Consider the following 11,390-nt stretch of genomic DNA (forward strand, 5'->3'; position numbering starts at 1 on the left):
AGCCTTAACCCCCTGTGCGCTGGCTGCGTCCATTCATTCTAATGGGAGACTAGCTAACATCTCTAGTAGCTACTTACCTGCAGAGATGGCTGGTCCGGTGCCCGGTGTTCTTGTTCTTCTTCGCCTCGCTGCCCCCTCCTCCCAGGTTACTGTTAAAGAGCTAGCAAGAAGGCGGGGCTTGTGGCCTAGGAGAGGCCCCGGGAGGCGGGGGCAGCAAGGCGAAGAAGAACGAGAACACCGGAGCAGCCATCTCTGCAGGTAAGTGGACATCAGGGGGGACTAAGTAGCCAGAGGATTAAAAAAAAATCCTCTGGCTACTTAGTGATTAAAAAAAATCACTACACAGCGTGGATTCTAACAATTAACCCCTTCCCAACATGCACCGTAATAGTACGGCGCATGTCAGGTGTGTAACTATGGCAGCCGCCATAGCCGCCGGGTATCTACTGCTTTAAGTAGTAGACATCCGGCTGTAATGCCTCCGATCGGTCGCCGGAGGCGCCATTTTCCCAGCGATCGCCGGCTCCTGGAGCATGCTCCAGGGCCGACATCACGTTGGCATGACAGCCGGGAGCCTTTACAAGGCTCCCAGGCTTGACTGCAAATTCTTTCTTTTGCAGGCTGGTCTATGCAGCCTGCAAAAGAAATGATGATTTTTTTGCAATGCATTAGCATTGTAATGCATTGCATTAGTGATCAGACCCCCTGGGGCTCAACACCCCTAGGGGGTCTAATAAATGCAAAAAAAAAAAATATATAAAAAGTATTAAAAGTTCAAGTCACCCCCCTTTCCCTAGAACACAAAAGTAGTTAAAAACTGTGAAACACCAACATGTTAGGTCTCCCTGTGTCCAAAATCACCCGCTCTACCAGTCTATAAAAATATTTTTCCTGTTTGGTAAACGCCGTAGCGGGAAAAATAGTCAAAAGTGCCAAACCGCCGTTTTTTTCACTGTTTTGATTCTGATAAAAATTTTAATAAAAAGTGATCAAGGCAAAAGCATTTCCCGAAAATGGTAGAACTACAAAGTACACCCAGCCCTGCAAAAAAAGACGCCCTATGCATCCCCGTACACTTACGTATAAAAAAGTTACGGCCGTCGGAATATGGCGACTTTTAGAAAAAAAAATTACACAGTTTTGGATTTTTTTTAAGGAGTTAAAATGTAAATAAAACCAAATAAATTTGGTATCCCTGGAACCGTACCGAAACACAGAATACAGGGGACAGGTCATTGTGGCTGCACAGTGAACGCCGTAAAACCAAAGCCCGTAAGAAAGTCGCAGAAATGCATTTTTTCTTCAAATCCACCCCATTCTGAATTTTTTCCAGCTTCCCAGGACATTGTACAGAATAATTAATGGTGACATCATGAAGAAAAATTTGTCCCGCAAAAATTAAGACCTCATATGGCTCTAGGAGCGGAGAAATAAAAAAGTTATGGGGTTTAGAAGGAGGGGAGTCAAAAACGGAAATAAAAAAATGCCATCGGCGGGAAAGGGTTAAAGCGTTCAATTGTTAGATTCCATGCTGTATAGTGAATAGGATTGTTTTTAAAATCCGATCTCCGATTAGTAAAGAAAATCCCACTGACTTTCATTGGGATCGAATGAAAAATGATTGGAAATCGGATTTCAAAATCGATCCTGAAAAGTCAAGATCGGCTCAACCCTAGTGCTAAGTTATGCTTCTGTAGATATTACATTCAGGCACACGTTACAGGTTAACCTGCAAAATTGCCGGAGGCTAACCCGCTGCGGGGACAGTCATAGTGTAGTCAATGTCTATCCAACGACTGCAGCACAAAGTGTCTTATACTGTGGATTTTACATGTCAATTATGGCTGCAGGTTTGGTCACAGTTTTGAACCTTGGCCAAGGCCGGCCACTGAAGAATGACAGATAAATCCAGCTGCTTTCCACTGGTTTTTGCCTCAGATGGGCCAAAGCGAATTTGACAAAAATGACCCCGGCCATAGGGGATTTTTGGAGTGGGGGTCATTTTGGATACTGATCCTCAGGACTGGTCATCAAATTGGTGGAGGTCCAACACTTTGACCTCATACAGATAGCTGGACAGGGCCGGAGCAGAAGGTTGCACCCGTAAAATCCCATTCATTCTATTTGTGTAGCACAGAGCTATCATTGGTTTTTGGGGGATTCAGCGACCATTCATTTTGTTAGGGAGAGCGCTGTACTGGTACTTATGGAGTACTTCTTATGTGGCTTCTCTGACGGCATTGTCAGGCCTCATTCACATCTCCACATTTCACATACCTATGACATGTTTTCGCGGTACATACCCATTCATTTCATTGTGTTTATTCAGACGTTAATGTTTTTTTTTTTTTTTTTGTGGACCGTAGGTTCACAAATCATTTTTTTTTTTTTTTTGTCACTCATGGTGATGCATCATATTAATAATGGTCGTTTTTCTTATTTGTGTGATACTGGGTTTTATAAGCCAAACATTGCCTTGTAAATGCCACCATTCACATTAGAGCAAAGTTGGAACCAGCCGATCTTATGTGTATCGTATCTCCCTACAATGAGAGATCACATTAAAGGGATTCTACCAATAAACTAACATTTTTTCTAATGACCATGTTGGAATAGCCTTAAGAAAGGCTATTCGTCTCCTACCTTTAGATGTGGTCTCTGCTGCGCCGTTCCGTAGAAATACCGGTTTTAACCGGCATGCAAATGAGCTCTCCACAGCAATGAGGGCAGGCCCCAGCGCTGAAAGGCCGGTGAGCGCGTCCCCATTGCTGCCCAGAGCTCTTTCCTGCGCCGCCTCCTTCTTGAACAGCAACTCCGCCTCTTCTGATTCGGTCCAACTTCCGACGCCTGCACAGTGGGCTCCTGTATTGAACTACAAGAGCGGCCTCCCAGAAATGGCCGGCGGCCATTTTTGGGATGCCGCTCTTGCAGTTCAATATAGGAGCGGCTCTTGTAGTTCAATACAGGAGCCTACTGTGCAGGCGTTGGAAGTTGGACCGAATCAGAAGACAGAAGAGGCGGAGTTGCTGTTCAAGTAGGAGGCGGCGCTGGAAACAGCTCTCGGGCAGCAATGGGGACGCACTCACCGGCGTTTCAGCGCTGGTGCCCGTCCTCATTGCTGCGGAGAGCTCATTTGCATACCGGTTAAAATCGGTATTTCTATGGAACGGCGTGGCGGAGACCACATCTAAAGGTAGGAGACGAATAGACTATTTTAAGGCTATTCCGACGTGGTCATTAGAAAAAATGTTAGTTTATTGGTAGAATCCCTTTAAAAAAAATCACCTACCGTACATACTCAAGTATAAGCCGAATTTTTTAGCCCCCCCTCGCCTTATACTCGAGTCAAGCAAAAAAAAAAATTTTTTTTTTTTTTTTTGGGAGTGGGTGTCTATGTCCAGCCGCAATAGTAATGTATAGAATCTCCCATAAAATAGTGGAAAAAAAAGAAGCTTTAAAAAAATATATATAATAAAAAAATAAAGTAAATAAAAGTTGTAAATCCCTCCTTTCCCTAGAATACATATAAAAGTAGAAAAAGACTGTGAAACACAAACACATCAGGTCTCCCTGTGTCTGAGAGTGCCCGGGCTACTGAATATAGGGTACCTGCAGTGCTCCTGTTCTGTCGGGAAGGGGTTAATAGGAGCTCTGCAGATACCCTATAGTCAGCCAGGCTGAATTCCAAGTGGGGGGGAAAAAACAGTTCTCAAGCTCAGGGAAGGGGCAGACAGACAACCAAAACACCCCCTCCCCAGCACCTACTGCACCCAAAAACTCCCACCATTTTGATTTTTGCTGCATTTCCCCCCTCGGCTTATACTCGAGTCAATACGTTTTCCCAGTTTTTTGTGGTAAAATTAGGGGCCTCGGCTTATATTCGGGTCGGCTTATACTCGAGTATATACAGTATATTGTTCTGGTCTGTTGGAGGACCGCTGAAAACAGAGCCCGGCGATAATGGAGTCAACGACTATAATGAACCAGTGGATAAAAAAAGCTGTGCATGCAAAATTTTTGCTTTGGCAGATTTCAGACAGACATTGCGGCTTTGGGGACTCCAATGCAATTGTGAACACGGCCTTAGTGAAAGTGAATATGTGTGATAAGGCCTGGATCAGGAGAGGAGCTGTAATCCCAGGCTGCCTTATGTCGGAATAGATCTGAGCTTTCTTCCAAGTTTATAGCAGGTTTCTTATCATCGGTGATAGCCTCAGTAGACAAAGCACCTGTGTGACTGCAGCTCTGGAGCATTTCATTAACCCCTTCCAAGGAAGCCATTATTTTTTCACTTTTTTATGTGTTATTCTCCTATTACCAAAAGCCTTGGTTTATTTATTGTTCTGTTCACAGAGCTGTATGACGACTTATTTTTTGCAGGACATTTAATGTTCCAGACAAAGTACCAGGAAGCTGCATATGCGCCATACTCTTATGGGTTTTGTTTTTACTGTGTTCATTGTGCAGACAAAATGATTACGACAATAGCAAATTTATATAGTTTTTCTTTTGTTTTAATACCTTAAAAAATCAAAAAACAAATACAAACATTCTTGGAATCTTATCGTTAAGGAATTGCAATAGGACAGTAGCTGCTGGAAACCCTGGAAAGGGGCACAAGAGACAGTGATCCCTAAGCTGAAGCCCCTCACTGTCCCTTCCTGATTGCCTGGTCCTATCCTAGGTAATAGGTGACAACTGGGCGACGGGCCCTTCCTATATATGTGATACACAAAACACAGACAAGACAAACAACAACAAAGGGAGATCAGCTAGCCAGGGGTCAGTAACAGTCGAGCAATGCAGTGCCAAAATCGAAATCCAAAAGAATTCCGTAGATATAATTGACAGGCTGCGATTTCCAAAACTGCGCTTGTTCTGCAAATCGCGGCGTGTTTGCTCTGTGGTTTTTACCGCAAAATGAGCATGGGATTCGCTAGAGCAGGGGTAGGGAACCTTTGGCTCTCCAGCTGCTGTGAAACAACAACTCCCAACATGCTCCATTCACTTCCATGGGCGTTCCAAGAATAGCAGAGCAAGTATGCATGCTGGGAGTTGTAGTTTTGCAACAGCTGGAGAGCCGAAGGTTCCCTACTAGTGTTGAGCGAGTAGTATTCGATTGAATACCTCGCCGGCATAGGAATGCGTGTAATCGGCCAAACACCAAGGGGTTAAACGCATCGAATATTCAAAGCGTTTAACCCCTTGGTGTTCGGCCGATTACACGCATTGCTATGCTGGCGAGGTATTCCATCGAATACTACTCGCTCAACACTATTCCCTTCCCCTGCGCTAGATATTCCATTATAGCAAGGATATAAGAATTATAATCTACGACAACTGAACACCACAGAGAGAAAGATGATTATCTGGCACCTGCCGTGGATAAAAAAAAAAAAAAAGTTATTTTTGGGCGCTTTAAGGGTAAATGATAACAACTAGTCGTAAAAACTTGGATAATAAAAGATACAAATAACATTTGACCCTTCGTCTTCTTACTCAATCCCTGTTGGGAAGACAGACTTAATCTCTCAAGGTTAACAGTCGATTACCTGGGATTGTCACTTTTTGGTATATAGCCTCACCTGACATCTGAGAACACGGACCTTTCTCTCATGTATGTGCTGATACACAGGAGCTTCTATTTTTGGATGATATCTTTTACATGGATGATCACCTTGTATGTGTCTATGATAAGAAGATGAGGATTGTACTGTTGATCTACCTTCTTCTTTCGGACCCTGTGGTTGAGGCATTTGGAAGAAGTAAGGTTGATTTTCTCTCTTTTAATCTCTCCGCTGGGTTTTGCAGTTGATAAACTTGCCAAGAAACTTGTTGAGTAGAACTTGTACTTGTTGCTCCAGAGCAGCCCGGTGCTGATGGCTCATGCCTTGAACTTTTCCTTGAGTAGCTCAGTATTTGCACTTGGTTGTTGTAGGTTGTGGACCTCCAGAAATGGGCCACATGACGTGTGACACTTGTACACCACTAGGTTGGTCTTAGCTGAACCCTCACCAATGTCTCACTATAGTTTATTTTGTATGTATCTTGTGGTTTGGCGCATGATACATGACCTGGAAACTTCACTTTAAAAAAAAAAATGCAAGCAGTTTTTGATGCGTTTTTTTTTGCAAACACCACATAGAAAAAAACACGTCTGTTTTTTTCTGCTTTCCATTCATTTCAATGGGTTCTTCAAGGAGGAATCTATCTTAAGATAAGTCATGTCACTTTTCTTTTTACTCTGGCTTATTGGTTTTGCCTTCCGATTCCTCAGCCTTCATGATGCAGGTTCTTAGCAACTAGAACTTAGAAATAACAAATGCCTCCATCCCCTGGTCATCCCATAGTCCGGTGTGGCATAGGTCTTTATAGATCAAGTGAATCCTTATTCATCAGCAGCCAAGCATGCAAAATTTTTAATCGTGCAGCTAGGTGTCCCAGCACTACAACTTTTTCCCTAGGGCACCGAGTTGAGAATTTGTACTTCAGACTTGGAAGAAACTTGGCTTACATCTACTGCTCACATGCCAGACTTCATGGAGGTGATATAGACATTGGGGGAGACATTAGCAGTCATCATAACTCAATCGCCAGTGGAGGGGCATCGCATGTAGGACGAGGCACATGTCTTCTCATATATCAGGGACGTCCTCCACTGGGCAGTGTGCCTGGAGGGAAGGCTATGCTAGTTCATAGCTGGCATAGATTTCCAGCATCATTTATACCAAATTTCTGGTATAACTTATGATACATACTAGCAGTACCCGCAACTTTGTCCGCAGCACCCTGATCCCCTGCGCGACCCACCTAGAGCGCTGCGCAGGCTCCTCCCTTACACCTGTGGGCCCATGGACCCCCAGGCCCCCACTTTGCGGCCCGCTGGCTCCCTTTATCTCCTCTCCCCCCTGGCGACCCCCCTTCCCCCATTTTCTGTACCCGCTCCCCCATTCCCTCACTCCTCCCTCCTACCCGTGTGCGGCCAGCTTGTGGCTGTATAGCTGCGCCCCCGCTGACGCCTGGTCCAATCGGAGCGCTGCGCCTGACATCGTGACGTGATCGCAGGTCCTTCAGTCTACCCCGACCGTGAATTTGGTGCTCGCGGTCGGCAAACTCGGCAATAAACAGGGATGGTGAGGTGCCTATATTCTATTCCTGGTGCCACTCTAGGTATGTGCAAAATTTGAGGTAAATCCGTTCACCTGTTGCGGCGTGATTGCGGAACAAACATACAAACTTTCACATTTTAGTAGGATAGGATAGGAGGATATAATATTAGTAGGATAGTATAGGATGGTGGAGTTGATGGCCCCACCACCTTTACACCTTCGCCACCCTATTTCGAGAGGGCAACAATAAAAGAAAATGTTGCAAATTGGCTTTGTACGCTAAAAAAACAAATACGACACATAATAAATCTGCCCCATTATTGGGCAGCTAATAGTATAAATAGAAGGTTCTAGATCTCTCTCTATTGGTAGGGTAATGGCTCTGTCATTCTCATACTATTGTAATGAGATCTTGATTTTGTATCTAAACAAAATCTACATAGAATTTGCACAGTGGCATGAGTTTCCCATATATGATCCCAACAACACCAACATTGCAGTGATCCAGGTGGGACAACTTCTGGACCCTGTAACACTACACCAAGGATATTACATACAGTAGATCTGCTGACATTGGTCTGATGTTTATGACCACCTAAAGGATCATCAGTGTCACTTCCGAAGGCTTATCAGTCATAGCAATAATGATAACAGATTATTAACACCTGCCATTCTGCCCTTGTGAGAAAAATACTGACATGCACCAATGATATACTATAATAAGAACACACACTATGTCATTGTATTCTTATCTGCCTGCTCCTTTCCGGAGCGAGAGCATTATATTACCCTGCTCTGGCTCTGTACACGTCTTGTTTACTTTTAGTGTATCCATCAATGTTCCTAACATATATGCACAGAATATAACCATAACTTTCAAGGGGAGTCTACGATCACCAAACTAAATTATAAACCATTTTTGCATGGCCGCATCTGCCAGCACATCCATTTTCTCTTGTGGGCTCCATCTAATGCCACCCTTAATATACTGCCCGATCACGCCAACGAATACAGATCTGAGACCTTGAAACGCGTCATCTCGAATAAAGTCCTTATTCCTCATATCCAGTCTCAGTTGTCATCTATATTTTTCTGTAATGTGTAGATAGGATTCGATAGAACTGCCGCCCCGGTTTTAAATAGATTGTTTTCATAAAGTATAAAACAATTCAAATAAAAATATATTTTCAATGAAAAAAAAATATTGTCTTTTTTGTCATATGTGTATAGAGTACAAAAGTGCAAGGATGAAGTCATCGGTATTGAACACGTCTCTAGAAGATGAGAAGACGTTATTGTATGCAAATTCAGTCATGAAAATAGAGACCAGCGACAGAAGCGAAGACCATATATTTGTTAGACATCACGAGATGATGACCTGCCCTCCATGTACGACAGCCTATACCACATCTGTGACCGCGACCCAATTCCAGGGCAATTCCACGACCAAAACAACTGCAGCAACCACAACATTCACTACACCATGGGTACCAATTTCAGAAGATTCAATGACTGGTATATCCACCAGAGAAACGCCTGCAACATCTACTAGGGTGGAGATGACATCTACTACAGCCTTAATGGCTACTCCAACAGCAATGGACCACACAAGTGGAGCTACAATTGTATCTCCCTCGGCAACTACCGAGGTACAACTAACCAGGTCTTCATCTGTTATCCCAAGGACTGAGTACACAACCGAAAAAAGTACTACATCAATGGAGATGTTAACCACAGGAGGAATCACAACATCAATGAAATCGGGACACGTAAGTTCTACTACTGATTTACCATCAACAGCGAGGTTGTCAACAACCATGTCAGAATTAACAACATTTGGAGAGTCCTCAACTACAACATTACTAAGTACACCAAGAACAATGGACTATCTAACTACTTCATCAATAACTGGGATTACATCAACTTCCACCCTAACTAGTGTCGTAAAAACATCTATCGGATCTACAACTACGACAGACGCACCATTGGAAACTACAGAACTTGCTACAGTTGAGGAGACACCAACCATAATACTCAGTACAAGCACAAACCTAACTAGTGATGTATCAGAAACTACACCTGGAAGTGATATGTCTACAACACCCATTCCTACGTCTTTAGATCATATAACAACAGAAATTCTCGCAACGACATCATTGATGACTGATGCATCATCAGGTTATGTTTCAAATACAGGAGCCACAACTATTACAACAACAGCACCATCAACAGTGTCACCTTCAACATTAAGCCCAAGTACAGGAACATCAGATTTGACAACAAGAGCAACCATCTTAACATCTCTACCGACTGTGGTGTCGGTGCTACCCTCAATATCATCCTCAAGTACAGACGTGCCTGATCTGATAACCACAGATCTTGGCACCATCCTAACATCTATACCAACTATAACTGAGGCAACAACTGCATTACCTTCAATGTCATCATCAAGTACAGACATAACAGACCTCATAACCATCACTGATCCTTTCACCATCCTGACATCCATACCATCTATGACTGAAGTATCAACAGATACATCAGGTCTGAGAACCACAAATCTTGCCACCATCCTACCTTCTATACCAACTATGACTGAGGCACCAACAATGTTACCGTCAGTGTCATCCTTGAGTACAGGACCGTCAGATATGAGAACCACAGATCTTTTCACCATTTTATCATCTACACCAGCTATGACTGAGGCATCAACAGTTTTACCCTCAATGTCAGACCCATCAGATTTGATAACAACCACAAACCTTGTCACCATCCTGACATCCATACCAACTATGACAGAAGAATCAACGGCATTACCCTCAATGTCACACCCATCAGATCTGATAACAACCACAAACCTTGTCACCATCCTGACGTCTACACCAACTATAACTGATTCATCAACAGTTTTACCCTCAATGTCACACCCATCAGATCTGATAACGACCACAAACCTTGTCACCATCCTGACGTCTACACCAACTATGACTGAGGCATCAACAGTTTTACCCTCAATGTCATCCGTAGGTACTGACACATCAAGTCTGATAACCACAAATTCTGACACCATCCTAACGTCTATGCTGACTATAACTGAGGAATCAACTATGATACCCTCAATGTCATCCTCAAGTATGGACTCAACAGACCTAATAACCATCACAGATCCTGTCACTCTCCTGACATCGTTACAACCCATGACTGAAGCATCAACACCGTTGCCATCAATATCATCCTCAATTACACAAACTTCAGATTTGATAACCACAGATTTTGCCACCATCCTAACGTCTATGCCAACTATAAGTGAGGAAGCAACAGTGTTACCCTCAATGTCGTCAAGTACAGACTCAACAGATCTCATTACCATCACAGATTCGGTCACCATCCTGCCTTCTATACCAACCATGACCGAAGAGTCAACAGCATTACCTTCAATGTCACCATCTCATACGGACTCAACAGACCTCATAATCACAGATCCTATCACCATCCCAACATCCATGACAGCTGTGACTGAGGAATCAACAGTATTTCCTTCAAGATCACCCTCAGGTACAGACTCAACAGATATCGTAACCATCACAGATTCCACCACCATCTTAACATCTATGCCAAGTATGACTGAAGCATCAACCGTGTTACCCTCAATGTCATCCCCAGATATAGGCACGTCAACCAATTTTCTAACAATGGAAATATTCTCAACATCTGAAATAGATCACACTATCACCCTTACACCTGAAGATGCTGCAAGTGAGGAACCCACATCAGCAACGATAGAAGTAATAACAAGCACTATGTCAGTCACTGATGCAAAATTATCTAGTGATATATCCGAAACTACAACTGAAGCAACTACAGTTCTAAACACATCACCACTGGTTACAACTCCAGCACCTCCGACTACTCCAATGTTATCTACTACTTCTCTGACAAAAACAGAAGATGCCTCAATCACTACCATTATAGAAGCAACTGATTTCTCTGGAACGTCAGATTCCACAACAGAACTAACTACTCTCCTAACATCTGCTTACACCACATCGGAGGCAGCAGAGACATCCTTGGCAATTATTTCTACTATGCCATCGATAATCGAGACAACAGAGATTGCGGAGCAAAGCTCTCCAGTGTTAACATCGAACATGTTCACTGAAACAACAGAGACATCTGCTATATTGACACTTACACCAACTTATGACGCAACCGAGATGACGGCCACAGCCATAACTACTGACACATCAGAAACTACAACCAGTATGGAAGCAACAGAGTCAA

The sequence above is a fragment of the Leptodactylus fuscus genome, chromosome 11 (assembly GCF_031893055.1).
Source record: "Leptodactylus fuscus isolate aLepFus1 chromosome 11, aLepFus1.hap2, whole genome shotgun sequence".
Classification (NCBI taxonomy): Eukaryota; Metazoa; Chordata; class Amphibia; order Anura; family Leptodactylidae; genus Leptodactylus; species Leptodactylus fuscus.